The sequence below is a fragment of the Petromyzon marinus genome, chromosome 74, assembly GCF_048934315.1.
Source record: "Petromyzon marinus isolate PM22_M1 ecotype Great Lakes invasive population chromosome 74, UKy_Petmar_22M1.pri1.0, whole genome shotgun sequence".
Lineage (NCBI taxonomy): Eukaryota > Metazoa > Chordata > Hyperoartia > Petromyzontiformes > Petromyzontidae > Petromyzon > Petromyzon marinus.
In genome coordinates, this window is record NC_133740.1 from 3,783,077 (window position 1) to 3,809,624 (window position 26,548).

Below are 26,548 nucleotides of genomic sequence, written 5' to 3' on the forward strand. Positions count from 1 at the left end.
CTACCACAACTTCAACTACTACCACAACTACCACTACTTCAACTACTACCACAACTACCTACAACTTCAACTACTACCACAACTACCACAACTTCACTACTACCACAACTACCACTACTTCAACTACTACCACAACTACCACTACTACCACTACTACCACAACTACCACTACTTCAACTACTACCACAACTACCACTACTTCAACTACTACCACAACTACCACTACTTCAACTACTACCACAACTACCACTACTTCAACTACTACCACAACTACCACTACTTCAACTACTACCACAACTACCACTACTTCAACTACTACCACAACTACCACTACTTCAACTACTACCACAACTACCACTACTTCAACTACTACCACAACTACCACTACTTCAACTACTACCACAACTACCACTACTTCAACTACTACCACAACTACCACTACTTCAACTACTACCACAACTACCACTACTTCAACTACTACCACAACTACTACTACTACTTCAACTACCACTACTTCAACTACTACCACAACTACCACTACTTCAACTACTACCACAACTACCACTACTTCAACTACTACCACAACTACCACTACTTCAACTACTACCACAACTACCACTACTTCAACTACTACCACAACTACTACTACTACTTCAACTACTACCACAACTACTACTACTACTTCAACTACCACTACTTCAACTACTACCACAACTACCACTACTTCAACTACTACCACAACTACCACTACTACAACTACTACCACAACTACCACTACTTCAACTACTACCACAACTACCACTACTTCAACTACTACCACAACTACCACTACTACCACTACTACCACAACTACCACTACTTCAACTACTACCACAACTACCACTACTACAACTACTACCACAACTACCACTACTTCAACTACTACCACAACTACCACTACTTCAACTACTACCACAACTACTACTACTTCAACTACTACAACTACTACTACTTCAACTACTACCACAACTACCACTACATCAACTACTGCCACTACTACTACTTCAACTACTACCACAACTACTACTACTTCAACTACTACCACAACTACCACGACTTCAACTACTACCACAACCACTATTACTTCAACTACTACCACAACTACCACTACTTCAACTACTACCACAACTACCACTACTTCAACTACTACCACAACTACTACTACTTCAACTACTACCAACGACTACTACTTCAACTACTAACCACCACTACTACCACTACTACTACCACTACTACTATCACTACTACCACGACTACCACTACTAGAACGACTACCACCACTACTTCAACTACTACCACAACTACCACTACTTCAACTACTACCACAACTACCACTACTACCACCACTACCAACTACCACTACTAGCACGAGGACCAACTACCACTACTACCACGACTACTACTACCACTACTACTGCCACTACTACCACTACTACCACTACCAACAACCACTACTTCAACTTCTACCAACTACCACTACTAGCACGACTACCAACTACCACTATGACCACGACTACTAAATACCACTACTACCACGACTACCACTACTACTACCATCACTACTACTACTACCACCACTACTACTAATACCACGACTACCACTACTACTACCATCACTACCACCACTACAACTACTACCACTACTACTACTACCAATACTACTAATACCACTACTACCACTACTACTACTACCACTACGACTACCACTACTACTACCATCACTACTACCACCACTACTACTAATACCACGACTACCACTACTACTACCATCACTACTACTACCATCACTACTACCACCACTACTACTACCACTACTAATACCACTACTACTACTACCACTACTACTACTACCACTACTACTACCACTACTACTACCACTACTACTACTACCAATTCTACTAATACCACGACTACCACTACTACTACCACTACTACTACCACTACTACTACTACCACTACTACCACTACTACCATCACCACTACCACTACTACCACCACTACTACTACCACTACTACTAATACCACGACTACCACTACTACTACCATCACTACTACTACCACTACTACTACTACCAATACTACTAATACCACTGCTACCACTACTACTACCACCGCTACTACTAATACCACGACTACCACTACTACTACCATCACGACTACCACTACTACTACCACTACTACTACTACCACTACTACTACCATCACTACTACCACTACTACTACCACTACTACTACCATCACTACTACTACTACTACCACCACTACCACTACTACTACCATCCCTTCTGCCACTACTACTATTACCACTACTACTACTACCATCACTACCACCACTACTACTATCACTACTACCACTACTACCAATACTACTACCAATACTACTAATACCACTACTACCACCACTACTACTACCCTCACGACTACCACTACTACTACTACCACGACTACCACCACTACTACTACCCTCACGACTACCACAGCAACTCACCTCCCCAAACTGCCCCTCTCCCAGCTTCTCACGGAACTTGAGGCAGTGGCGCGGGAACTCGGTGGGGGAGCCGCAGCTGCCCCCTACGGGGACCGCGTAGACCCCGTCCCACCCTGCACCAGACAGGGTCACTGTGGGGAGGGGGGCGGGGGAGTTAGCGAGTGGGTGGGTGAGTGGGTGGGTGGGTGAGAGAGTGGAGTGAGATGGTGGGTAGGTGAGTGAGTAGTTGAGTGTGTGAGAGAGTGGAGTGAGATTGTGGGAAGGTGAGTGGGTTACTGGGTGGGTGGGTGAGAGAGTGGAGTGAGATGGTGGGTAGGTGAGTGAGTAGTTGAGTGTGTGAGAGAGTGGAGTGAGATTGTGGGAAGGTGAGTGGGTTACTGGGTGGGTGGGTGAGAGAGTGGAGTGAGATGGTGGGTAGGTGAGTGAGTAGTTGAGTGTGTGAGAGAGTGGACTGAGATTGTGGGAAGGTGAGTGGGTTACTGGGTGGTTGAGTGTGTGAGATAGTGGAGTGAGATGGTGGGTAGGTGAGTGGGTAGTTGAGTGTGTGAGAGAGTGGAGTGAGATGGTGGGTAGGTGAGTGGGTGAGTGGGTAGTTGAGTGTGTGAGAGAGTGGAGTGAGATGGTGGGTAGGTGAGTGGGTGAGTGGGTAGTTGAGTGTGTGAGAGAGTGGAGTGAGATGGTGGGTAGGTGAGTGGGTGAGTGGGTAGTTGAGTGTGTGAGAGAGTGGAGTGAGATGGTGGGTAGGTGAGTGGGTAGTTGAGTGTGTGAGAGAGTGGAGTGAGATGGTGGGTAGGTGAGTGGGGGAGTGGGTAGTTGAGTGTGTGAGAGAGTGGAGTGAGATGGTGGGTAGGTGAGTGGGTAGTTGAGTGTGTGAGAGGGTGGATAGGTGAGTGGGTCAGTGAAATGGTGGATATGTGACTGGATGAGCGGGTGGTTGCGTCCATGAGAGGGTGGATACGTGAGTGGATGAGTGAGATGGTGGGAAGGTGAGTGGGTGACTGGGTGAGTGGGTAGTTGAGTGTATGAGTGGATAGGTGAGTGGGTGAGTGGATGGTTGAGTGTATGAGAGAGTGGATAGGTGAGTGGGTGAGTGAGTGGTTAATTGTGTAAGAGAGTGGATAGGTGAGTGCGTAGGTGAGTGGGTAGTTGAGTGTATGAGAGAGTGGATAGGTGAGTGGGTGAGTGAGTGGCTGAGTGTATTATAGAGTGGATTGGTGAGTGGGTGAGAGAGTGGATAAGTGAGTGAATGTGTCAGTGGTTAATTGTGTAAGAGAGTGGATAGGTGAGTGGGTAGGTGAGTGGGTGAGTGGGTAGTTGAGTGTATGAGAGAGTGGATAGGTGAGTGGGTGAGTGAGTGGTTGATTGTGTGAGAGAGTGGACAGGTGAGTGCGTAGGTGAGTGGATGAGTGAGTGGTTGAATGTATGAGAGGGTGGATACGTGAGTGGGTGAGTGAGATGGTGGGAAGGTGAGTGGGTGAGTGGGTAGTTGAGTGTATGAGAGAGTGGGTGAGTGAGTGGTTGAGTGTATGAGAGAGTGGATAGGTGAGTGGGTGAGAGAGTGGATAGGTGAATGAATGTGTGAGTGGTTAATTGTGTAAGAAAGTGGATAGGTGAGTGGGTAGGTGAGTGGGTGAGTGGGTAGTTGAGTGTATGAGAGAGTGGATAGGTGAGTGAATGTGTGAGTGGTTAATTGTGTAAGAGAGTGGTAGGTGAGTGGGTAGGTGAGTGGGTAGTTGAGTGTATGAGAGAGTGGATAGGTGAGTGAATGTGTGAGTGTTTAGTTTGTTGTCCTTCCCTCGCAGCTCCGGTTAGCATAGTTGGCTACATACGGTGCAAAAGAAGTTAAAAATACATACAGTGAAGGGTTGGGTGGGTTCGTGAGCGAGCGAGCGTGGGTGCGTACATGCATGTGCATGTGTGTGCGCATGTGCGTGTGCATGTGTGTGTGTGTGCGTGTGCATGTGTGTGTGTGTGCGTGTGCATGTGTGTGTGTGCGCATGTGCGTGTGCATGTGTGTGTGTGTGCGCGTGTGTGTGTGCGTGCGTGTGCGTGTGTGTGCGTGTATGTGTCCGTGTGTGCATGTATGCGTGCGTGTGTGCGTGCGTGTATGTGTGCGTGTGTGTGTATGCGTGTGTGCGTGCATGCGTGTGTGTGTGTGTGTATACGTGTGTGCTTGTATGCGTGCGTGCGTGTGTGCGTGTGCACAGACTGCCCTAAATGACATCATAACAACAGTCTGGACCACTGGACGGGTTCCGCAGGATTGGAAGGATGCCCTGGTGGTCCCCCTCTTTAAGAAGGGGGACCGCACAGACTGTAACAACTACAGGGGGATCTCACTCCTCAGTGTGCCGGGAAAGGTCCTGGCAAGGATTATTCAACATTGCCTCGCCAGGCACTCTGAGGAGAGGCTTGCGGAGCCCCAATGCGGTTTCAGGAAAGGGCGGTCCTGCACAGATGCCATATTTTCTATCCGTCTGCTACAGCAGAGGTGTAGGGAATTCCAGCAAGACCTACATCTCTGCTTTATTGACCTGGTCAAGGCCTATGACACCATCAGTAGGCCTGGGCTCTGGGTTGTTCTTCGTGCTTTTGGAGTACCTGACCCTCTGCTCACGATCATTAAGGACCTTCATGATGGTGAGCGGGCCCGGGTAAAACTACGTGGCCGGGAGTCAGAGCCATTCCCTGTACATCTTGGGGTGCGACAGGGATGTCCTTTGGCTCCCACATTATTTAACATCTATTTTGACCACGTAGTTCGTGAAGCCTTCAATAGCTGTACCGGGGGAATCTCCATATGGTACAGATATAATGGGAGGCTGATCGATGCCCGGGTGCGGTCAAGGGATGGCTCCCTATTGCTCAACCACGTTATGTATGCCGATGATTTGGTAATAGCTGCTCATTCAGAGGAGGAGTTGGATACGCTGCTGCCGAGACTGGAGCGTGCTACTAAGAGATGGGGCCTTACCATCAGCCCCATCAAGACTAAGCACCTGCCTGGGTATTTTGTACCATCGGACACTCCACCCCCACAACTCCCAATCAGGGATGGGGCAGTTGTGGAGAGAGTGGAGAGTTTCCCATACCTGGGCAGTGTGCTTATGACCGGCTCCAGTTTAACAACAGAGGTCTCACTCCGAATCAGTCCAGCGGCAATATCTTTTCATCGGTTGCGTAACACTGTGTGGAAGCTACCTGGTCTGTTGCTCCGCACTAAGCTTCAGGTCTTCTCGGCCACGGTCATTCCCTCCCTTCTCTACGCTTGCGAAACGTGGACCCCCCTAATGGAACATCTTCGCCGGTTAGAAACATTTAGGCTGGCCTGCCTACGATCCATCCTGGGTTTAACCAGGCTGGATTGTGTGAGGAGCTCACACATCCTTGAAAGATCTGGGCACGGTCCCATCGGTGAGCTCCTCCAGCAGGCAAGGCTGCGTTGGCTGGGTCATGTAGCCTGCATGCCCAGCCACCGCATGCCGAAACACCTTTTGTTCAGCCGGTTCGAGGGGGCTAAACGGGTGCGGCACGGGCTAGAGAAGAGATGGAGTGATGTGGTATAGGAGGACGTGGAGCTAAGTGGACTTTGCCGATGACTGGTACCAGCGGTGTCAAGATCGGCCTCTGTGGAGGAGGCTCGTGAAGGATGCTATTGGGCAGTTGGAGGCAGTCGCCCTCCAACAACAACGGAGGGCGGAGGAGCGACGCTCACAACAACGAGCGGAGCACCGGGTGGCTAAAGCACAGCAGGTTGGCACAGTAGGGGGCACAGGCGGTGCATAAGACAGTCATCTCAGTCAGTCGACCCGTGGCACCTGGGTCTGCCCCGTGACCTCCTGCCAGCTGGCGTTCGACACTTCACGTGGCCTCAAGGTGCACATGGCCTGGCACAAGCGTCGTGGTGACGTCACCGCCACTTAGTGGCGAATGGCGGTTGTTGTTGTTGTTGCATGTGTGTGTGCGTGTGTGCGTGTGTGTGTGCGTGTGCGTGTGTGTGCCTGTATGCGCGTGTGTGCGTGTATGCGTGCGTGTGTGTGCGTGTGTGCGTGTATGCGTGTGTGCGTGTATACGTGTGTGCGTGTATGCGTGTGTGCATGTGTGTATGCGTGCGTGTGCGTGTGTGCATCTCTATCTACCACCTCCGGTGGAAACGATGACGGCCTCGGCATACGGTGGCACGCTGTCCAGCGCCGGCACACGGGCGCCAGAGCGGGGAAACACATCACCCCCATCATCGCCGGCACCATCCCCACCGTCACCGGCACCACGGCCGTGCCGCGGGGCAGCCTTCGTGAGGTCAGGCTCAGCGTAGCCACCATCACCACCATCACCACCACCTGTATGAGTGACAGACACCATCACCACCATCACCACCACCTGTAGGAGGTGTGACAGACACCATCACCACAATCACCACCATCACCACCGTCACCACCGCCTGTAGGAGGAGTTGACAGACACCATCACCACTATCACCACCATCACCACCATCACCACCGCCTGTAGGAGGTGTGACAGACACCATCACCAACACCATAATTAAAGACAAAGATCCCCCGTATAGCCTTAACAGACTGTTTGGCAAAGTGCTGTTAGCGCGTAGCAGGACCTATGAAGGCTGGCACAGCACCCGAGAGGGTGGGTGGCCAGCACCACGCCCGGCCGCCTTTGTTTCCCCAGCGGCGATGTTTACTACACATTGCACAAGGTAATAATTTTAGGCTGAATCGACCTAGGGGAGGCCCCGGACCGGTTCAGAAAATCGTAACCGGTTTTGGCCATCAGGGGGAATCACACTTGGGTCGCCGGGTTTGTAGCGCAGCGCTCTAACCGCTGCACGACCGCTCCACCATCACCACCACCATCATTATAGCCATTATAACCACCATCATTACATCATCATTATCACTAACATCAACACCACCACTACCATCAATACCATTACCACCACCATCACCACTATTACCACCACCTTTACCACCATTGCCACCATCATCACCACCACTGTCATCACCATCATCACCACGATCACCACTAATACCACCACCATCACCACCTTTACCACTATTATCACCACCATCACCACCACTACCATCACCATCAAAGACAAAGAGTCTTTGGTGGGTGGAGATCCCTCTGTGCGTGAGTGTGTGCATGTGTGCGTGTGTGTGTGCATGTGTGCATGAGTGTGTGTGCATGAGGAAGTACTGAAGGCGATCCAGAGTCTGAGACCAGGAAAGGCACCGGGCAGAGATGATCTCCCAAGCCAATTGCTGAGGCAGGGTGGCGTCTGTGCACAGACTGCCCTACATGACATCATAATAACAGTCTGGACCACTAGACGGGTTCCGCAGGATTGGAAGGATGTCCTGGTGGTCCACCCCTCTTTAAGAAGGGGACCACCCAGACGGTAACCACTACAGGGGCATCTCACTCCTCAGTGTGCTGGGAAAGGTCCTGGCAAGGATTATTCAACATTGCCTTGCCAGGCACGCTGAGGAGAGGCTTGCGGATCCCCAATGCGGTTTCAGGAAAGGGCAGTCCTGCACAGATGCCATATTTTCTGTCCGTCTGCTACAGCAAAGGTGTAGGGAATTCCAACAAGACCTACATCTCTGCTTTATTGACCTGGTCAAGGCCTATGATACCGTCAGTAGGCCTGGGCTCTGGGTTGTTGTTCGTGCTTTCGGAGTCCCTGACCCTCTGTTCACGATCATTAAGGACCTTCATTATGGTGAGCGGGCCTGGGTAAAACTACTTGGCCGGGAGTGGGAGCCATGCCCTGGGGTGCGACAGGCATGTCCTCTGGCTCCCACATTATTTAACATCCTTTCGATCACGTAGTTCGTGAAGCCTTCAATAGCTGTACCAGAGGCATTGCCATATGGTACAGATACAATGGGAGGCTGATCGATGCCCGGGTGCGGTCAAGAGATGGCTCCCTATTGCTCAACCATGTTAAGTATGCCGATGATCTGGTAATTGCTGCTCACTCAGAGGAGGAGTTGGAGGTGCTGCTGCTGAATCTGGAGCTTGCCACTAAGAGGTGGGGCCTTCCCATCAGCCCCACCAAAACTAAGCTCCTGCCTGGGTATTTTTTTACCATCAGATACTCCACCTCCACAACTCCCAATTGGCGATGGGGCAGTTGTGGAGAGAGTGGAGAGTTTCCCATACCTGGGCAGTGTCTTCATGATAGGCTCCGGTTTGACAGCAGAGGCCTCACGCCGAATCAGTCGAGTGGCAATATCTTTTCATCAGTTGCGTAACGCTGTGTGGAAGCTACCTGGTCTGTTGCTCCACACGAAGCTTCAGGTCTTCTCGGCCACGGTCATGCCCTCCCTTCTCTACGCTTGTGAAACATGAACCCCCCAAATAGAACATCTTCGCCAGTTAGAAATAATCAGGCTGGCCTGCCTACAATGCATTCTGGGTTTAACCAGGCTGAATTGTGTGAGGAGCTCACAAATCCTTGAAAGATCTGGACAAAGTCCCATCGGTGATCTCGTCCGGCAGACAAGGCTGCATTGGCTGGGTCATGTAGCCCCCATGCCCAGCCACTGCATGCCTAAACAGCTTATTTTCGGCCAGATAGAGGCGGCTAAATGGGTGCGGCATGGCCTAGAGAAGAGAGGATGTGGAGCTGAGTGCACTGCACGGGACACAGGTGGTGCATTGGCCAGTCATCTCAGTCAGTCGACCATGGCACCTGGGTCTGCACCGTGACTTCCTGCCAGCAGGCATTCGACGCTTCACGTGGCCTTAACGTGCACATAGCCTGGCACAAGCATCGTGGTAACAGCACTGCCATGTATTGGCGAATGGTGGTTGTTGGTGTTGTTGTGTGTGCGTGTGTGTGCGTGTGTTTGCGTGTGCATGTGTGCGTATGTGCGTGTGCGCGTGTGCACATGCGTGCGTGCGTGCGTGCGAGCTCGGCCCCGCGATTACCGGCCGCGTCCTCCGCGCTCTGCGGGAGCTCCGGGAGTTTTCGTCGTGCCAGCGGCGAAGGGAGGCGGCGCTCAGAGGAGGAGGTCCAGGAGAGGTCCGCGGGGGACACGCGGCAGTAGCCCCCCGCCCGCCCCTCCGCCGGCCCCCCATCCTCGGCGGACTCCTCGTAGGCGTTGGGGCGAGGGTTCCCGATGAGGGCGGCGTCATGCGGCCCCGACAGCGAGACGGTGACGAGGTCGTCGCTCAGACGCCGATGGGTGACCTGGGAGAGGGGGGCACAGACGAGGCGGCCGGGAGCTGCTTGAATGAGCCCCGGATTCCCTCGCCGGTCGCGTCAAGGAGCGCAAAGTGTCATCGTCATGTGACACTCCCATCATCATCCTCGCAGCAGCAGCAGCAGCAACAGCAGCAGCAACAACAGCAACAGCAACGGCAGTAACAGTAGCAGCTACAGCAGTAGCAACAGCAGCAGCAACAGCAGCAGCAACAACAGCAGCAGCAGCAGAATCAACAGCAGCAGCAGCAGAATCAACAGCAGCAACAACAGCAGCAGCAGAATCAACAGCAGCAGCAATAGCAGCATCAGCAGCAACAGCAGCAGCAGCAACAGCAGCAGCAGAAACAGCAGCAGAAACAGCAGCAATAACAGCAGCAGCAATAACAGCAGCAGCAGCAACAACAACAGCAGCAGCAGCAGCGGTGGCTTTTGGCTCGGCCGTCGAACAAAAGACGGCATTTGGTCACCGCATCATCATCTTCGTCATCGCGCGGGGCTTTTTGCGGCCGTCTGGAACGCCTCTTCCCCTTCCGATGTTAGGAAGCCGCTGGGAGCTGTGATGCCACTTTTAAATCACCATCTACATTTGGAGTGCCATTGTTAGGCTGTATGTATATTCACCATTAACCTTACCTGCAGTAACGGACATGTGTCAACAGGGGGTGGTAGACAGGCTAGGTGGGATGAGTCCGGGCCCTTGGGCGGCCAGGGACCCCAGACCCCAAGAGGGGGGCTGGGGAGATGCCGTCATGTTCCAGGGCCCCCTAGAGAGTTCCAGAAGGAAGGTGTGGCTAGGGGCAGAGAGACTCTTGAGCGAGTATAAAAGCCGGACCTCTGAACGGGTCCGGCAGTCCTCGTCCACCTGAAGAGAAGAGCCCAGTGGGCAGAACCCGGACCCCCTGGCTAGGGTCCGGTTCAGAACATAACCAGTGTAGGGTTAGCTCTATAACCAGAGTGAGGGCAGATTGGTCTGGAGGGGCTACCTCCTTAGGGTATCGGGTGTGAGGGGCTGTGGCCCCTTTGTATTGTGTACCCATAGTTTGTAATAAACGTGTTGCCTCTAAAGAACCGTCTCTCCTCGTGTTGGACCCACTACACATTGACAAACTCGTTCCTTTAGAACTGCTTCTTGTGGTGTGTAGTTTGTTGTCCTTCCCCCTGGCACCTCTGATTAGCACGGTTGGCTACCTATGGTACGAAATAAGTTCAACATACATTAATACTACACTATACACTACACTATACACTACACTATACACGACACATTACACAATAGACTCTCGGTCAGGAGCATGCTGCCCATGCAGTCGGGAGTGATGTTGCTGCTGTGCGTGTGTGTGCGGTCCCAATTGAGTGATTTGTTGCAGGGAATTTCTCAGCATTGGAATGTTTTTGTCCCAATGCTTGTTACATTTCTAGTGAAATTTGCTATGTGGGGAGCGGTGGTGCAGTGGTTAGCACGCCGCTAATCATTGCACCACCTGTGCTTCCCACTGTTCCAATTTTATGTATTTTACCCGCCTGGCGCTACGCTTTTAATAGACTGTTGGGGCAAGTGCCGTTAATTGAACACCTATTAAGGCTGACACGGCACATGAGGTGGGTTGGCAGCACCATGCCTGGCAGCCTTTGTCTCCCCAGTGTTGATGTTTACACACTGGACCAGGTACTCATTTGATGCTGAGTCAACCTAGGGAAGGCCCATGACCGGTTCAGAAAATCGTCAATGGTGTGGGAATCGAACTCGGGTCAGCGTGCTAATTGCTACACTACCGCTCACACACACATACACACACACGCACGCACACATGCACACGCGCACACACACACACAGACACACACAGGCATACACAAAGACAAAAACATACAGGCACATGCACACACAGACACGCACACACACACAGACACACAACAACAAAGACATACACACACACTCGCTCACCATTCGCAGGACCTTCTTCCAGTGCTGCCTCCATAGCATGAGGGCGATGATGGCGATGAGGACGACGATTATGACCACCAGGGACGCGACCAGGGCCCCCGTGCCCCCCGATGAAGGGGTCTCCAGGGGCCCCGGCTCAAGGGCCCTTCCTCTGGGGGGCCCTGGTGGACGGGAGAGGAGGGCAGAGCGTACGCCGTCGGTTTTTCTTCCGATTCCGTTCACAACGACGTGCGTGCGTGCGCGGTGACGTTCGCGAACGTACACGTGTACGTCATCGTGATCGGAACAGCAAGACATTTTTTTTAAATTAAATAACTTTCATCGGCACACCGAGTTTTCCCCACAAGGCCATTCGGGAGTGCCGTGTGGCGTCGGCTACCGTCAAGCGGCGGCGGAAGAGCCGCTACGGTTCTCCGCGCTACTACTACTACTACTACGCCTCTCGATGAAATGTATGCCGAGTGTGTGGGTGAGTGCTCGTTCGGCAAGCGGCAGACACAATGACTGGGCGATTCCCAGGGAAATTAGTTGTTAATCCGCACACGGTGTCTTTTTTTATTTTAAAGTTGCCGAATCCGTTGCAACTTTTTGGTTCTGACCCTGGCGGCATCTTGTCTCACCCGCGGCTGTAGCTGCTGGCGGTATAGACGATGACGATGACGACGACGACGAGGTTGTGGCTGAGCTCATCGAAGTCACCCCCTTCCCCGTGGTCTTTCCGACGGTGCGAGCAGCCGGCCCGGGAAGGCCGCGCTGCCTGGGGATGGCCGACGTCTTGGAGGGGGCCTCTGGGCCCTCCGATTTTCCATCCGGCCCTGGCTCTGAGCGGAGAATCCGGGGATGGAGGGGGGGGGGTGGATGGGGACGGTGGGGGGGGAGGGTGGGTGGAGGGGGGTTGGGGGACGGGGTGAGCGCTGTCACAGGTGGCCAGGGTCAATCCGCTGCTGGATGAATGCCTCCCCAATAAGCCTCCTCCTTCCTCGAGTGCGTCATCAATTGCACGCCCACACCCTCCCACACTCACTCAGTCACTCGCCCACCCAGTTACTCACCCAGTCACTCACCAAACCAGTCACTCACTCACTCACCCACTCACTCACCCACCAACCCATTCACTCACTCACTCACTCACCAACCCATTCACTCACTCACCCACTCACTCACCAAGTTACTCACCCACTCATCTATCCACTCATATATCCACCCAGTCACTCCCCCATCCATTCGACAATCCAGTCACTCACCGACTCAACAACTCGCGTAACCACTCACTCAATTGTCTCACCCAGTCACCCACACACCCATCCACTCACCCGGTCACTCACCTACCCAATCACTCGCCCACTCATCTATCCACTCACTCATCCTCCCAGTCACTCACCCACTTTCCCACCCATTTACTCACCCACTCAGTCACTCACCCACTCACTCAGTCACTCACCCATTCACTCACCCACCCAATAACTCACCCACTCACACACTTACACACCCAGTGACTCACCCACTAACCCACCCAATCACTCAATTACTCACTCAGTCACTCACCCATTCACTCACTCACCCACCCAGTCACTCACACGATCACTCAGACAGTCACTCTCAGGTAGGCTGACAGATTTCCCAGGGATGCCAGCTACGGTTCTTGGTTAACCTGTACAGTTGGCAAGCCTAGCATAGGTCGGGGTTAATGGACAGAGACAGAGAGAGGAGCAGGAGAAGTTAACTTACGGAACTGGAAGCTGACTTCGCTGATGAGAAGCCACGTGTCGGCAAAGTAGAAGCGGCATTTGATGGCAATGCCCGTTCGGCCGAACAGCGGCATAGGCACGAAGCGAGCCTGGACAGACGGGGAGAGACAATGACATGCAGCCATCTGTGTATGTTGTATGTACGTTGTACGTGTGTGTGTGTATATATACGTTGAACTTCTTTCACACCGTACGTAGCCAGCCGTGCTAATTGGAGGTGCCGGGAGGAAGGACAACAAACTAACCAATCGAAACACCCTCTTGTTGTTGTTGTTATTATCACTGCTAGTACGTTTGTTTACCCGGGACACCTAGAAGCGTCTTTAGGACAAGATCCAGCAAGTATGAGCATCGCACGTTACCCGCTCGGCTGCCTCAATCCCCATTGAGATTGGTGTCAGAAAAAGCGAGCAGTGAATGAACAGGAGGGGAGCGGCAGTGAACGAATGAACAAGGGCGGCAGTGATAGGGGCAGCAATGAATGAAGGAGGGAAGAGGCAGTGATAGGGGGCGGTAGTGAATGAATGAATGATGGGGGGGCGGCAGTGAATGAATGGAGGCAGCAATGAACGAACGAGTGTGGCAATATCAGTAGGGGGCGGCAGTGAATGAAAGAGGGTAGCAGTGAATGAATGAGAGCGAGAGAGGCCAACTCCAAGTATACAGCAGGCGTTGTGCGGGTCAGCATTGAACCCACGACCTCCTGCATCCCGGGCGAGGTAGTTAACATTCTCTTACCTTGGGGTCTGGCCGGGTGCCAGCCCGGGGTCCCCAGCTGCGAGCGGCGTAGGTCACGGGGTCGTCCTCCCACTCGGAGTGCACGCTCGGACGGAAGAAGCAGCGAGCCTCCCGGAATTCCCTCGCCCCGTGGTCAAACTGGTTGCTGCAGTGAACCTGGCTCCCGGATAACGAGGGCGATGACAATGACGATGATGATGATGACAATGACGATGATGATGATGACGATGGCAATGACGACAACGATGATGATTATGATGACGATGATGACGATGATGACGACGACGATGACAATGACGATGATGATGACGACAATGACGACGATGATGATGATGACGACGATGATGACAATGACGATGATGACAATGACGATGACAATGTTGATGACGACGACAATGACAGCTGATTATCATTGTCAGTAGCAGAAATTTAATCGTGATCATCATCATAATCGTCATAACCACGAGGAGACATCACAGCGATGATGATGATGATACACCACCACTCTGCCACTCCCAACGCATATGTCTGGGCTTGACCACCTGAAAGTGAAATGGTAGTCGTTGATGCTCTGCATTTATCAGAATCAGAACATTCATTTATGCTGGGCTATGAAGCTCTTTCTCCACAGATATCCAGCAAGGAGGCACGGGGTAAGAACGTTACAGCAACAAACACGATCGGAGTGAAAAATACCAAGGTCAACAAATTATAAAACTACACCACTAAACCATCCCCCATCCTACCGGGCTAACCACACTGAGGTGTTCACTTATTTTTCAGAAGCGACCTGGCCACCACAAATGAAAGGAGTCATCAACCAAGATCACCATCACTCCCACCACCAAAGACATCTCCCCGTGTAGCTGTTAGCGAGCACCTATTAAGGCCGACATTGTCTTCCCCATGCTATTGTTTTTCACACTGCACCAGGTACTCATTCGAGGCTGAGTCTGCCAAGGGGAGGCCAGGGACCGCCATCACCACCATCGCTACCATCACCAACATCACCACCATCACTACCGCCGCCATCACCACCATCACTACCGCCGCCATCACCACCATCACTACCGCCGCCATCACCACCATCACTACCGCCGCCATCACCACCATCACTACCGCCGCCATCACCACCATCATCACTACCGCCGCCATCACCACCATCACTACCGCCGCCATCATCACCATCACTACCGCCGCCATCATCACCATCATCACTACCGCCGCCATTACCACCATCACTACCGCCGTCATCACCACCATCACTACTGCCACAATCACCACCATCACCACCATCATCACTACCGCCGCCATCACCACCATCACTACTGCCACAATCACCACCATCACTACCGCTGCCATCACTACCATCATCACTACCACCGCCGCCATCACCACCATCACCATCATCACTACCACCGCCGTCATCACCACCATCACCATCATCACTACCACCGCCGATAACCACCATCACCACCATCACTATCGCCGCCATCACCACCATCACTCTGTCTCGCTGTCATCACCACCACCACCACCACCGCTTCAGTCTCTCCGTCTCCCTCAGTCATCATCACCACCACCATCTTCACCACCACCACCACCATCACCAAACAAAAACAAGATCCCTCGTGTAGCCTTTAACAGACTGTAGGGGCAAGTGCTGTTAGCGAGCACCTATGAAGGACGGCACGGCACACGAGGGGGTGGGTGGCCAGCACCACACCCGGCCGCCTTTGTCTCCCCAGTGGCGATGTTTACACACCGCAACCAGGTACTCATTTGAGTCGCATAGACACAACAACCGCCATTTGCCATTACGTGGCAGCAATGTCACCACGGCGCTTGTGCCAGGCCAGGTGCACTTTTAGGCCACGTGAAGTGTCGAAGGCTGGCTGACAGGAGGTCATGGGACAGACCCAGCAGGTGCCATGGGTTGGCTGACTGATATGACTGGCCGATGCACCAGCGGTACCCCCTATTGTGCCAACTTGCTGCATTTTAGCCACCCGGCGCTCCTCTGCTCTCCGTTGTTGTTGGAGGGTGACTGCCTCCAATTGCCCAGTAGCGTCCTTTATGAGCCTCCTCCACAGAGGCTGACTTGTTACTGCTGATACCAGTCATCGGCAAGTCCACTCAGCTCCATATCCTCCCACATCCCATCAGTCCATCTCTTTTCCAACCAATGCCGTGCCCGTTAAGCCAACTCTGTGCGGCCAAACAGAAGCTGTTTAGGCATGCGGTGGCTGGGCATGTGGACTACATAACCCAGCCAATGCAGCCTTGCTTTCTGGAGGAGCTAACTAATGGGAATGTGTCCAGATCTTTCCTGGATTTGTGAGCTCCTCACACAATCCAGCCTGGTTAAACCCAGGATGGATCGTAGGCAGGATAGCCTGAATGTTTCTAACTGGTGCAGATGTTCTATTAGAGGGGTCCAAGTTTCACAAGCATAGAGAAGGGAGGGCATGACCGTGGCCGAGAAGACCTGAAGCTTCGTGTGGAGCGGCAGACCAGGAAGTTTTCACACAGCGTTACGCAGCCGATGAAAAGATAATGCCGCAAGGACTGATTCAGAGTGAGACCTCGGCTATCAAACCAGCTGGTCATAAGCACACTGCTCAGGTATGGGAACCTTTCAACTATCTACACTAATGCTCCATCATCAATGGGCAGCTGAGGGGGTGGAGTGTTTGGTGGCACAAAATACCCAGGCAGGTGCTGATGGTAACACGCCACCTCTTAGTGGCACACTTCAGGTTCAGCTGCAGCGCTTCCTCCTCTGAGTGAGCAGCAATCACCAGATCATCAGCATACACACACACATACACACAGACACCACCGATGCCGCCCCCACCTGCATGAGGGAGAAGTTGCGTGAGCGGTCGAAGACGAACTCCGTCTCCACGTAGGGGAGTGTCGAGCTGTTCCAGCCAACGTAGTCGTAGCCGGGGGGCACCAGGGGGTCGGAGGTCAGGGCCAGGTCGTCGCCACCCCACATCCCGTCCGTCAGCTGACCCAGCCCTCCCGACACGTAGCTGGGGTGAGCAAAGAGTGTGGACAAGCCTCAATCCTCAACTTAACTATTTTGAAATATTTATTTTAATTTTACTAGGCCCACTGAGCTGTGTAGCTCTGTGTTTCAGAAGCGACCCTGGCGATCACAAATGATATCATCATCATCATCACGTGGAAATGTATAGCATTAGCCAAATACCTCTAAACGCGTGATGTCGATTCTAACTGTGGAGGGAAAACTGGAGGACCCGGAGAACAAATCCGCACGAACACGGACAGAGAGACACGCTAACTCCAAATACACAGCATCAGGCAACGTCAGGGTCGGGATTGAACCCACGCAGCACTCCTGTATAGCAGGCGAGGTAGTTAACATCTCCTAGCCACCTGCAGCCCCCCTGACTCGACTGAGACGGTGGCTTGGTGGTGGCGCGGTGGTGGCGTATTGGTGGCGCGGTGGCGTGGTGGTGGCGCGATGATTGCGCAACGGTGGTTGCACAGTGGTGGGGCGGTGGTTGCACAATGGTGGGGTGGTGGTTGCACAATGGTGGGGCGGTGGTTGCACAATGGTGGGGTGGTGGTTGCACAATGGTGGGGTGGTGGTTGCACAGTGGTGGCACGGTAGTAGTGGCGCGGTGGTGGCACGGTGGTGGCACCCACCCACCTCCTGGTGGAGTAGCCGTCGTACGAGTCGTCCTCCAGTGCCAGGGGTGGAATCCCGGCCCCCCGGCTCATCACATGACCGCGGGGCAGTGAGTAGGAGGTCAGCCCCTCTGTGGAGGGGCAATTAGGGAGAGGGGGCGACGGTGAATAGCGAGAGAGGGGTGGCAGTGAATGGTGAGAGGGGCGGCAGTGAATGGTGAAAGGGGGATGGCAGTGAATGGTGAGAGGGGGGTGGCAGTGAATGGTGAGAGGGGCGGCAGTGAATGGTGAAAGGGGGATGGCAGTGAATGGTGAGAGGGGGGTGGCAGTGAATGGTGAAAGGGGGCGGCAGTGAATGGTGAAAGGGGGCGGCAGTGAATGGTGAGAGGGGGGTGGCAGTGAATGGTGAAAGGGGGCGGCAGTGAATGGTGAGACGGGGGCGGCAGTGAATGGTGAGAGGGGGGCGGCAGTGAATGGTGAGAGGGGGGCGGCAGTGAATGGTGAGAGGGGCGGCAGTGAATGGTGAGAGGGGGGTGGCAGTGAATACTGAGAGGGGGGCAGCAGTGAATGGTGAAAGGGGGCGGCAGTGAATGGTGAGAGGGGGGTGGCAGTGAATGGTGAAAGGGGGCGGCAGTGAATGGTGAGACGGGGGCGGCAGTGAATGGTGAGAGGGGGGCGGCAGTGAATGGTGAGAGGGGGGCGGCAGTGAATGGTGAGAGGGGGGTGGCAGTGAATACTGAGAGGGGGGCAGCAGTGAATGGTGAAAGGGGGCGGCAGTGAATGGTGAGAGGGGGGTGGCAGTGAATGGTGAAAGGGGGCGGCAGTGAATGGTGAGACGGGGGCGGCAGTGAATGGTGAGAGGGGGGCGGCAGTGAATGGTGAGAGGGGGGCGGCAGTGAATGGTGAGAGGGGGGCGGCAGTGAATGGTGAGAGGGGCGGCAGTGAATGGTGAGAGGGGGGCGGCAGTGAATGGTGAGAGGGGCGGCAGTGAATGGTGAGAGGGGGGCGGCAGTGAATGGTGAGAGGGGGGTGGCAGTGAATACTGAGAGGGGGGCAGCAGTGAATGGTGAAAGGGGGCGGCAGTGAATGGTGAGAGGGGGGTGGCAGTGAATGGTGAAAGGGGGCGGCAGTGAATGGTGAGACGGGGGTGGCAGTGAATGGTGAGAGGGGGGCGGCAGTGAATGGTGAGAGGGGCAGCAGTGAATGGTGAGAGAGGGGCGACAGTGAATGGTGAGAGGGGGATGGCAGTGAATGGTGAAAGGGGGACGGCAGTGAATGGTGAGAGGGGGGTGGCAGTGAATACTGAGAGGGGGGCAGCAGTGAATGGTGAGACGGGGGCGGCAGTGAATGGTGAGAGGGGGGTGGCAGTGAATACTGAGAGGGGGGCAGCAGTGAATGGTGAAAGGGGGCGGCAGTGAATGGTGAGAGGGGGGTGGCAGTGAATGGTGAAAGGGGGCGGCAGTGAATGGTGAGACGGGGGCGGCAGTGAATGGTGAGAGGGGGGCGGCAGTGAATGGTGAGAGGGGGGCGGCAGTGAATGGTGAGAGGGGGGCGGCAGTGAATGGTGAGAGGGGCGGCAGTGAATGGTGAGAGGGGGGCGGCAGTGAATGGTGAGAGGGGCGGCAGTGAATGGTGAGAGGGGGGCGGCAGTGAATGGTGAGAGGGGGGTGGCAGTGAATACTGAGAGGGGGGCAGCAGTGAATGGTGAAAGGGGGCGGCAGTGAATGGTGAGAGGGGGGTGGCAGTGAATGGTGAAAGGGGGCGGCAGTGAATGGTGAGACGGGGGTGGCAGTGAATGGTGAGAGGGGGGCGGCAGTGAATGGTGAGAGGGGCAGCAGTGAATGGTGAGAGAGGGGCGACAGTGAATGGTGAGAGGGGGATGGCAGTGAATGGTGAAAGGGGGACGGCAGTGAATGGTGAGAGGGGGGTGGCAGTGAATACTGAGAGGGGGGCAGCAGTGAATGGTGAGACGGGGGCGGCAGTGAATGGTGAGAGGGGGGCGGCAGTGAATGGTGAGAGGGGGGCGGCAGTGAATGGTGAGAGGGGGGCGGCAGTGAATGGTGAAAGGAGGTGGCAGTGAATGGTGAAAGGGGGGCGGCAGTGAATGGTGAGAGGGGGGCGACAGTGAATGGTGAGAGGGGGGCGGCAGTGAATGGTGAGAGGGGTGGCAGTGAATGGTGAGAGGGGGGTGGCAGTGAATGGTGAGAGGAGCGGCAGTGAATGGTGAGAGGGGGTGGCAGTGAATGGTGAGAGGGGGACGGAAGTGAATAGTGAGAGGGTGGCGACAGTGAATGGTGAAAGGGGGGCGGCAGTGAATAGTGAGAGGGGGCGGCAGTCAGAGGAGCTGGCGGTTGAATAGTGAATATGGATGGTGGCAGAGGGCGAAAGAAAGTCGGGGTGGGGGGAGGGGAGGGGTGGGCGGGGGGGTTGTTACCCACCGTCCCACGGGCAGCCGAACGCCTCCACGCGCATGCACACACTCATGGAGCGGTCCGCGAGCGGCACAAAGCGCACGTGGCGAGCGATGAGCGGCGGCGTGAGGTCGCGCACCACCACCCGCCTCCACGCGCATGCACACACTCATGGAGCGGTCCGCGAGCGGCACAAAGCGCACGTGGCGAGCGATGAGCGGCGGCGTGAGGTCGCGCACCACCACCCCACTCGTGTCCACGTTGCCCTGCAGCACCTGGGGGTAGCGACGAGATGTTAACTACCTCGCCCGGTACGCAGGACCACGTGGGTTCCATCCCGGACTGTGACGATCCCTGATGCTGTATATTTGTTAGTCTGCATCTCTATCTCATAATTTGGCTGCTGCTGTACATCGCCACGTGATGATGATGACCATCCGCCTCTTCGTTGAGCTGCGATCATTTGAGACTGCGAGGTCGCTTCTGAAAAAGAGCTACCCAGCTCAGTAGGGCCTTACCCGATCAAATAAAAAAGAAATGGATTCCAGTTTTCGCTGTTTATTTCTTGCCATCCGCTTGTTTACCCAAGAGAAGCCACCATGAGTCTTAAGAATCGTTCTCGGGAGGGTCCTGCCAGGCATTTGCCGGAGGGAGCGACGTTGCCACTCCTGCGTGATCCCAAGACGTTCCAACGTCGGAACAGTTTTGGCCAACAGCGTTCGCCTTGTGTGCGGTGTTCGTTTTCGCCATGGGAGGACATCAGATAACCCGAAGGAAGCCCTCTCTTTGCTCTCAGCGTGACTGCAGCGTTCGTCCTCCCTCTCCCCATTCGCCCCCTCCCTTCCCTCTCCATGAGTTATTTAACTGACGTAACTCTGGCTTCTCTCCCACTTCAGTAAAAAAATATTTCTTGCTGCGGTTGGCACACCTGATGATGATTGCTTAAGTCACGAAAACTTCAAATCTAGAATAAGAAAGGTGTTTTTGGTTGGGTTAGGTCGTGTAAATATGAATGTGTCATTGAACCCACCGCCAACACCCGACACAGCCTATTAGTGATGTCTATCAACAAAACATGCCAATTGGTTACCACTTCAGCACTAACCGGTTCTGTGTTGGAGAGTAAACCCACATAAATACTGACACACACACACACACACTGAATTCACATACACATACATACACTCATAATTACTCATACAGTATACACACACATTTTTATATTGTTATGACATACGCATGTATATCCCACATTCCTATGTACAAACACATTTAAACCAGATATACCAGATAAAGATCCCCCGTATTGCCTTAACAGACTGTTGGGCCAAGTGCTGTTAGCGAGCACCTATGAAGGCCGGCACGGCACACGAGGGGGTGGATGGCCAGCAACCACGCCCAGCCGCCTTTGTCTCCCTAGTAGCGATGTTTACACACCGCAACCAGGTACTCATTTGAGGCTGCGTCGAGCTACATACACCATCACATAGGCATAAGAGACCTTTACTCACAACAAAAAACAAACATGAAGTCATACTCTCCCAAGTACATTTACACAATCACAAGCACGTACACACAGAGACACCACCACCACTGACTGCCACTGTCATCACCTTGCCTTCTCCCATTGCCACTGTCAATGTGCTGCTATAACAGCTATCGCTACTGTGGGCCCGAATTTTTTGTTGCGTAAAAAAAGCTGCCACTGAGGTGTCTCCAGAATCGGCCAGCGTGACCCTGTGTGAATCGCGGCATTGTCGCCTAAAGCACCCTCTGGCATCGGCTACCCGTGCTGCGGTCGTGATGCATCGCTGGCCGCCTTGTTCGCGAGGTGGTGCCACTGTAGCACTCCACCGCCAGCTGTCGGGCTGTGGCCGCGGCCCCTCCGTCGTCGGCCGGCCTTGGGTGACGTCCGCAACCCAGTGCTGGCCGGCGTGCTGCCTCACCGTCCGACGTAAATCGCCGGAGCCCGGCCTGCCCTGCTCAGCCCCGTCCGTGGCTGTCGGCCCTTTCGCACCCCCTGTGTGGGGCCTCGCCTCTCTGTCGTGCTGGGATGCTTGGGATAGCATCGCTGCCGTCTACGGCCTGACGCCACCGGCCCGTGTGCCATTCCCTCCTCGGGTCTGTGGTAGTGGCCGCTTGGCGTTGTCGCGGTGCCTTACTGGACCGCCAAGGCCCAGAGCAGCCATTGGGGGGGTGGGGGTCCACCGCACGCTGGCCGCTTCCCGTGACAGGGCGACCTGCGGCCTGCCTCACCATCGCCTGCCATCTAGCCCGCTCACTGGCATTCGTCGGCGCACCACCAGCTTATCGGAGCATGCAACCAGCCTCACACGTGGATATTCAGTGGGATTGTCGCTGGTTTGCGAGGCCGCACTGCCTCGTCGTTATGGGATTTCTTTCGTATTTATATGGTCCCATCGGGTCATATGCTCCGAAATCTCGGCCTAAAGTTTCATTGCTATGCAGACGACACTTAAATGTACTTGCACATCCATGCATCTGCTTCCAAGCTCACTACGGCACTGGCTTACATCAAAAGTTGGTTGCAATAAAACTTCCTGCAATTGAACCGTGTTAAAACGGAGGTGATGCTTATTGGGTCACACCACCAACTTCACAAAGCTTTATCCTTCAACATTACAATTGATGATCATATCACCAGTTTGGCACAGGAAGTCACAAATGTAGGAGTCATCTGGGATCCCACATTGTCCTTCAAGGCTCATATAAAAAAGATTACAAAGACTTCATTTTTCCATCTTTGGAATATCTCCCGTGTCCGATCCCTTCTCTCTGCCTCAGATGCAGGAAAGCTGCTCCATGCCTTCATATCATCGCCCATAAACTATTGCGGTGTCTTACTCCCTGGCGTGGCTAAGAAGGTGCTGATAAATTTGCAGCGTGTTCAGAATGCGGCTGCTGAGGTATTAACCAGAACACCTTCTTCTTCACATCATATTATGCCCATGTTGGCCTCCCTGCACTGGCTTCCAGTTTCACATAGAATCCATTTTAAAATCATATTGTTAACTTACAAATCGGCGAACCATCTTGCCCCAACCTACATCATTGACATGCTAAACCCATACGTCCCGTAAGGTCCCTAAGATCTGGGGGTGCAGATCTTCTCTCTGCTCCGATCTATTTCCCCGTGTAGCCCCCAGGCTATGGAACGCTCTTCCACGAGATATGAAGGACCTCTGAATCTGTGGACATTTCAAAAATGCGCATTAAAGCCAATTTATACGTATCCGCTTATTACACGTTTCGTTCATTTCGTAAATTAATTCTTAAAATGTAATTATAATATAATTATTTGTACGTTATATTCTTGGTTCTTTCGGTAAAGTCACGTAGAAGGGAAACAATAAAATAATAAAAATATATGTTGTCTGCTGCTGCTATGTCCTGTACAGCGCTTTGAGATCCTTGATGAAAAGTGCTCTATAGATGGAATTATGATCATTATTTTACAATTTGAGTTCCGTCACGTTTTGCTCGTGATTACAGCAACCAGCTTCGTCAGGCGACAGCCGATCTCAGTCTTAAATAGAGGGAGTAGAGGTGATGTCGTACCACTGGGAGGCCTATCAGGTGTGAAGACCAGAGGGGGTTCATGTAGTCATGTGAATGACAATGGGTCGTGTTAATCTGAGAATATGCAGTGCCTATTGTTGGTACTGCGCACAAACTGAAACTCCTCGTGCAGAAAAGCGACCGATATTGGGAATAGGGAGGGAGAGGGGAGGGAGGGATAGGGGAGGGAGGGATAGGGGAGGGAGGGAGAGGGGAGGGAGTGGGAAAGGGAGTCAGTGGGAAGGAAGGGAGTGGGAAGGGAGTGACGGGGGGAGGGAGGAGGGCGACTGTGGCGATGCTAGCGGTGCGCTCAGGAGCGGCCCGTCTACATAGGTGAACAAGGCGGTTGCCTAGGGCGCCATGTTAAGTGGGAAGCTAACTTCGAGAAAAAATCCAAATGAAAGAAATACAAATAAAATAACTACAATGTCATTATTTCAATTCCCACGTGCGTACAGAGGGAATATGAATAAAAATGCTTTTCTCGACATTTCTGAGAATGTATTGGTTGGACAGACGGAGGGAAGGACAAACCGAATAAACGATGCCTCTGTTTAAAACAACAACAAAAATACGCTCACAAAAAAACATGAAACGGAAAATCGGGGCAAAATCTTTCCCAATTTACCCAAAAAACACCTCGGCCTAGATCTTGCCCACGGGGGTTTGGGGGTGAGGGGCGCCGGTCACGCGGTTCGCCCTCAAGGCCGCTGCCAGTTGCTGGCAGCGGCTCCTTAGGAGTCCCTCACCTCCTCGCCGTGGCGGTCGTGCCAGAAACTCCAACGCTGCCCGTCGCGGCTGTACTGCAGGCGGTAGTGGGAGGCGAACTCGTTGCCGTGGCCGCCGGCGTGGCGGCCCTGCGTGGCCACGAGGGCCACCACGTGGGCCGCGGGCAGCGTCACCTGCAGGAACTCGGCGGAGCCGGGCAGCAGGGGCCCGGCGGGACACCAGGCCCCATCACCACCATGGCCCTCCAGCCTGGCACCGAGACAGCAGCGGGGACACGGTGGGGAGAGAAGAGGGGGGGGGGGATGAGGGCGAGAAGTAGATAGCGGGAGACGAGGATGGTCAGAAGCCGCCGCTGCTCCGGGTTGTTGACAATGAGGGGGCTGTCAGTGCTGTGTGGCTCCTCTCCCCCGCTCTGCCCCCCCACTGAGACTCGGCGTTACTCTGCTGTGGTTGGGGGCGCCGCAGCGGCTGGGATATGTTAACTACCTCGCCTGGCATGCAGGAGACAGTGGGTTCGATCCCGAACCCACGACCTGTCTGTCTCGCTCTCCATGTGGTGGTCATGTGGTTTTATTTTTCTCCGAGTCCTCCGGTTTTTCCCTCCACATGTAGAATCAGCATCACCACGCGTTTAGAGTATTTGTCTCCTGCTGTTATTATTATTTGTGATCGCCAGGTCGCCTTTGAAAAATAAGTTAATACCCCCAGTGGGCTTTGCCTGGGTATGCTGTCTGGTTCAGTGTTGTATTTGTACGTGCTTGGGTGATTTGTTTACCTTTATTGTACTTTGCACTACTATCGTGCTTTTGTATTGTTTGTTGTTGTGTTTTTTGTATCGTGTGTTGTTGTACGTTCGGACCCCGTGCCCCAACTGGACATCTGTGAAAAAAGAGCTTTATAGCTCATCCGATTCCTCCTACAGTGGAAATAAACACAGGAGTTAAAAAAAAAATCGCCGAGTCTGTACTCGAGGGGCTGTTTCCACTGCCACAACAAAAGACGCCATGTGAACAAAACCAGTTGAGGTAGGGATGCTCACGAATGGCCGTCGCTGATTGGCTGAGGGCGTAGCTCAGCCCCACTGACGAGCACATGGATTGGCCGAAATTGGCGCCTGCGTGCATAACGTAAACACGGTACCGTTAGTCAATATTGTTAACGTGGGTCAAAGCCACAGGGGTCCCTTTGGGAGGCGAAACGTTAACCTGCAAAAACCGCGAACCGATGTCACCGTTAACCGGGCGACTACTGTTATTACATTCCTCAATCAGAGGGTTTGGCCGCGTAATTGACTCTCCTACAGTGCCTCCGTCATTGGCAACTCCTTGCGAGGTGTCCCATGCCCATGAAAAATAAGAAAAGGTTTTACCCTTTCTGGAAATAAAACAGGAGTTGTGTTAAGATGTTCATACAGCAAATAGAAACCTTTCGCAAAGGAAACAAGTAGCCTGCTTATTAACCTGAGTGTTAAGAACCAGGCTACAGTCTGCATTGTAGACTGCCAGTACGCTCACTCAGTAAATAACCATTACTACAGTCTAAATTATAGATTGCCAATATGCTCACCAGCTTAAAAACCAGGCTACAGTCTACATATAGTCTGCCAGTATGCTCACCGAGGTTAAGAACCAGGCTACAATCTACATTATAGACTGCCAGTACACTCACCCAGCTTAATAACCATTGCTATAGTCTACATTATAGACTGCCAGTACACTCACTAAACTGAATAACCAAGCTACAGTCCACATTAGAGATTGCCAGTACACTCACTCCGATTAAGAACCAGACTACAGTCTACATTAGTTTTTGTATTATTTTTGTTTTTTTATTTTTATCATTTTTATTTTTATTCACTTAATTTTTATTATAATTGTTCTACCTGCGTAACTTTACCGAAAGAACCAAATAACATGAATTCCTGCAGTCAACAAAGTTTTAAGCCAAAATATATGCACACTCTTTGAAGCAGATTGCCCTACACCA

At 53.2% G+C, this 26,548-nt stretch overlaps 1 pseudogene; it reads right to left on the bottom strand.

Moving 5' to 3' along the window:
- LOC116958202 (discoidin domain-containing receptor 2-like) overlaps positions 1-26,548 on the bottom strand; it is an 83,955-nt pseudogene that overhangs the window by 25,124 nt on the left and 32,283 nt on the right.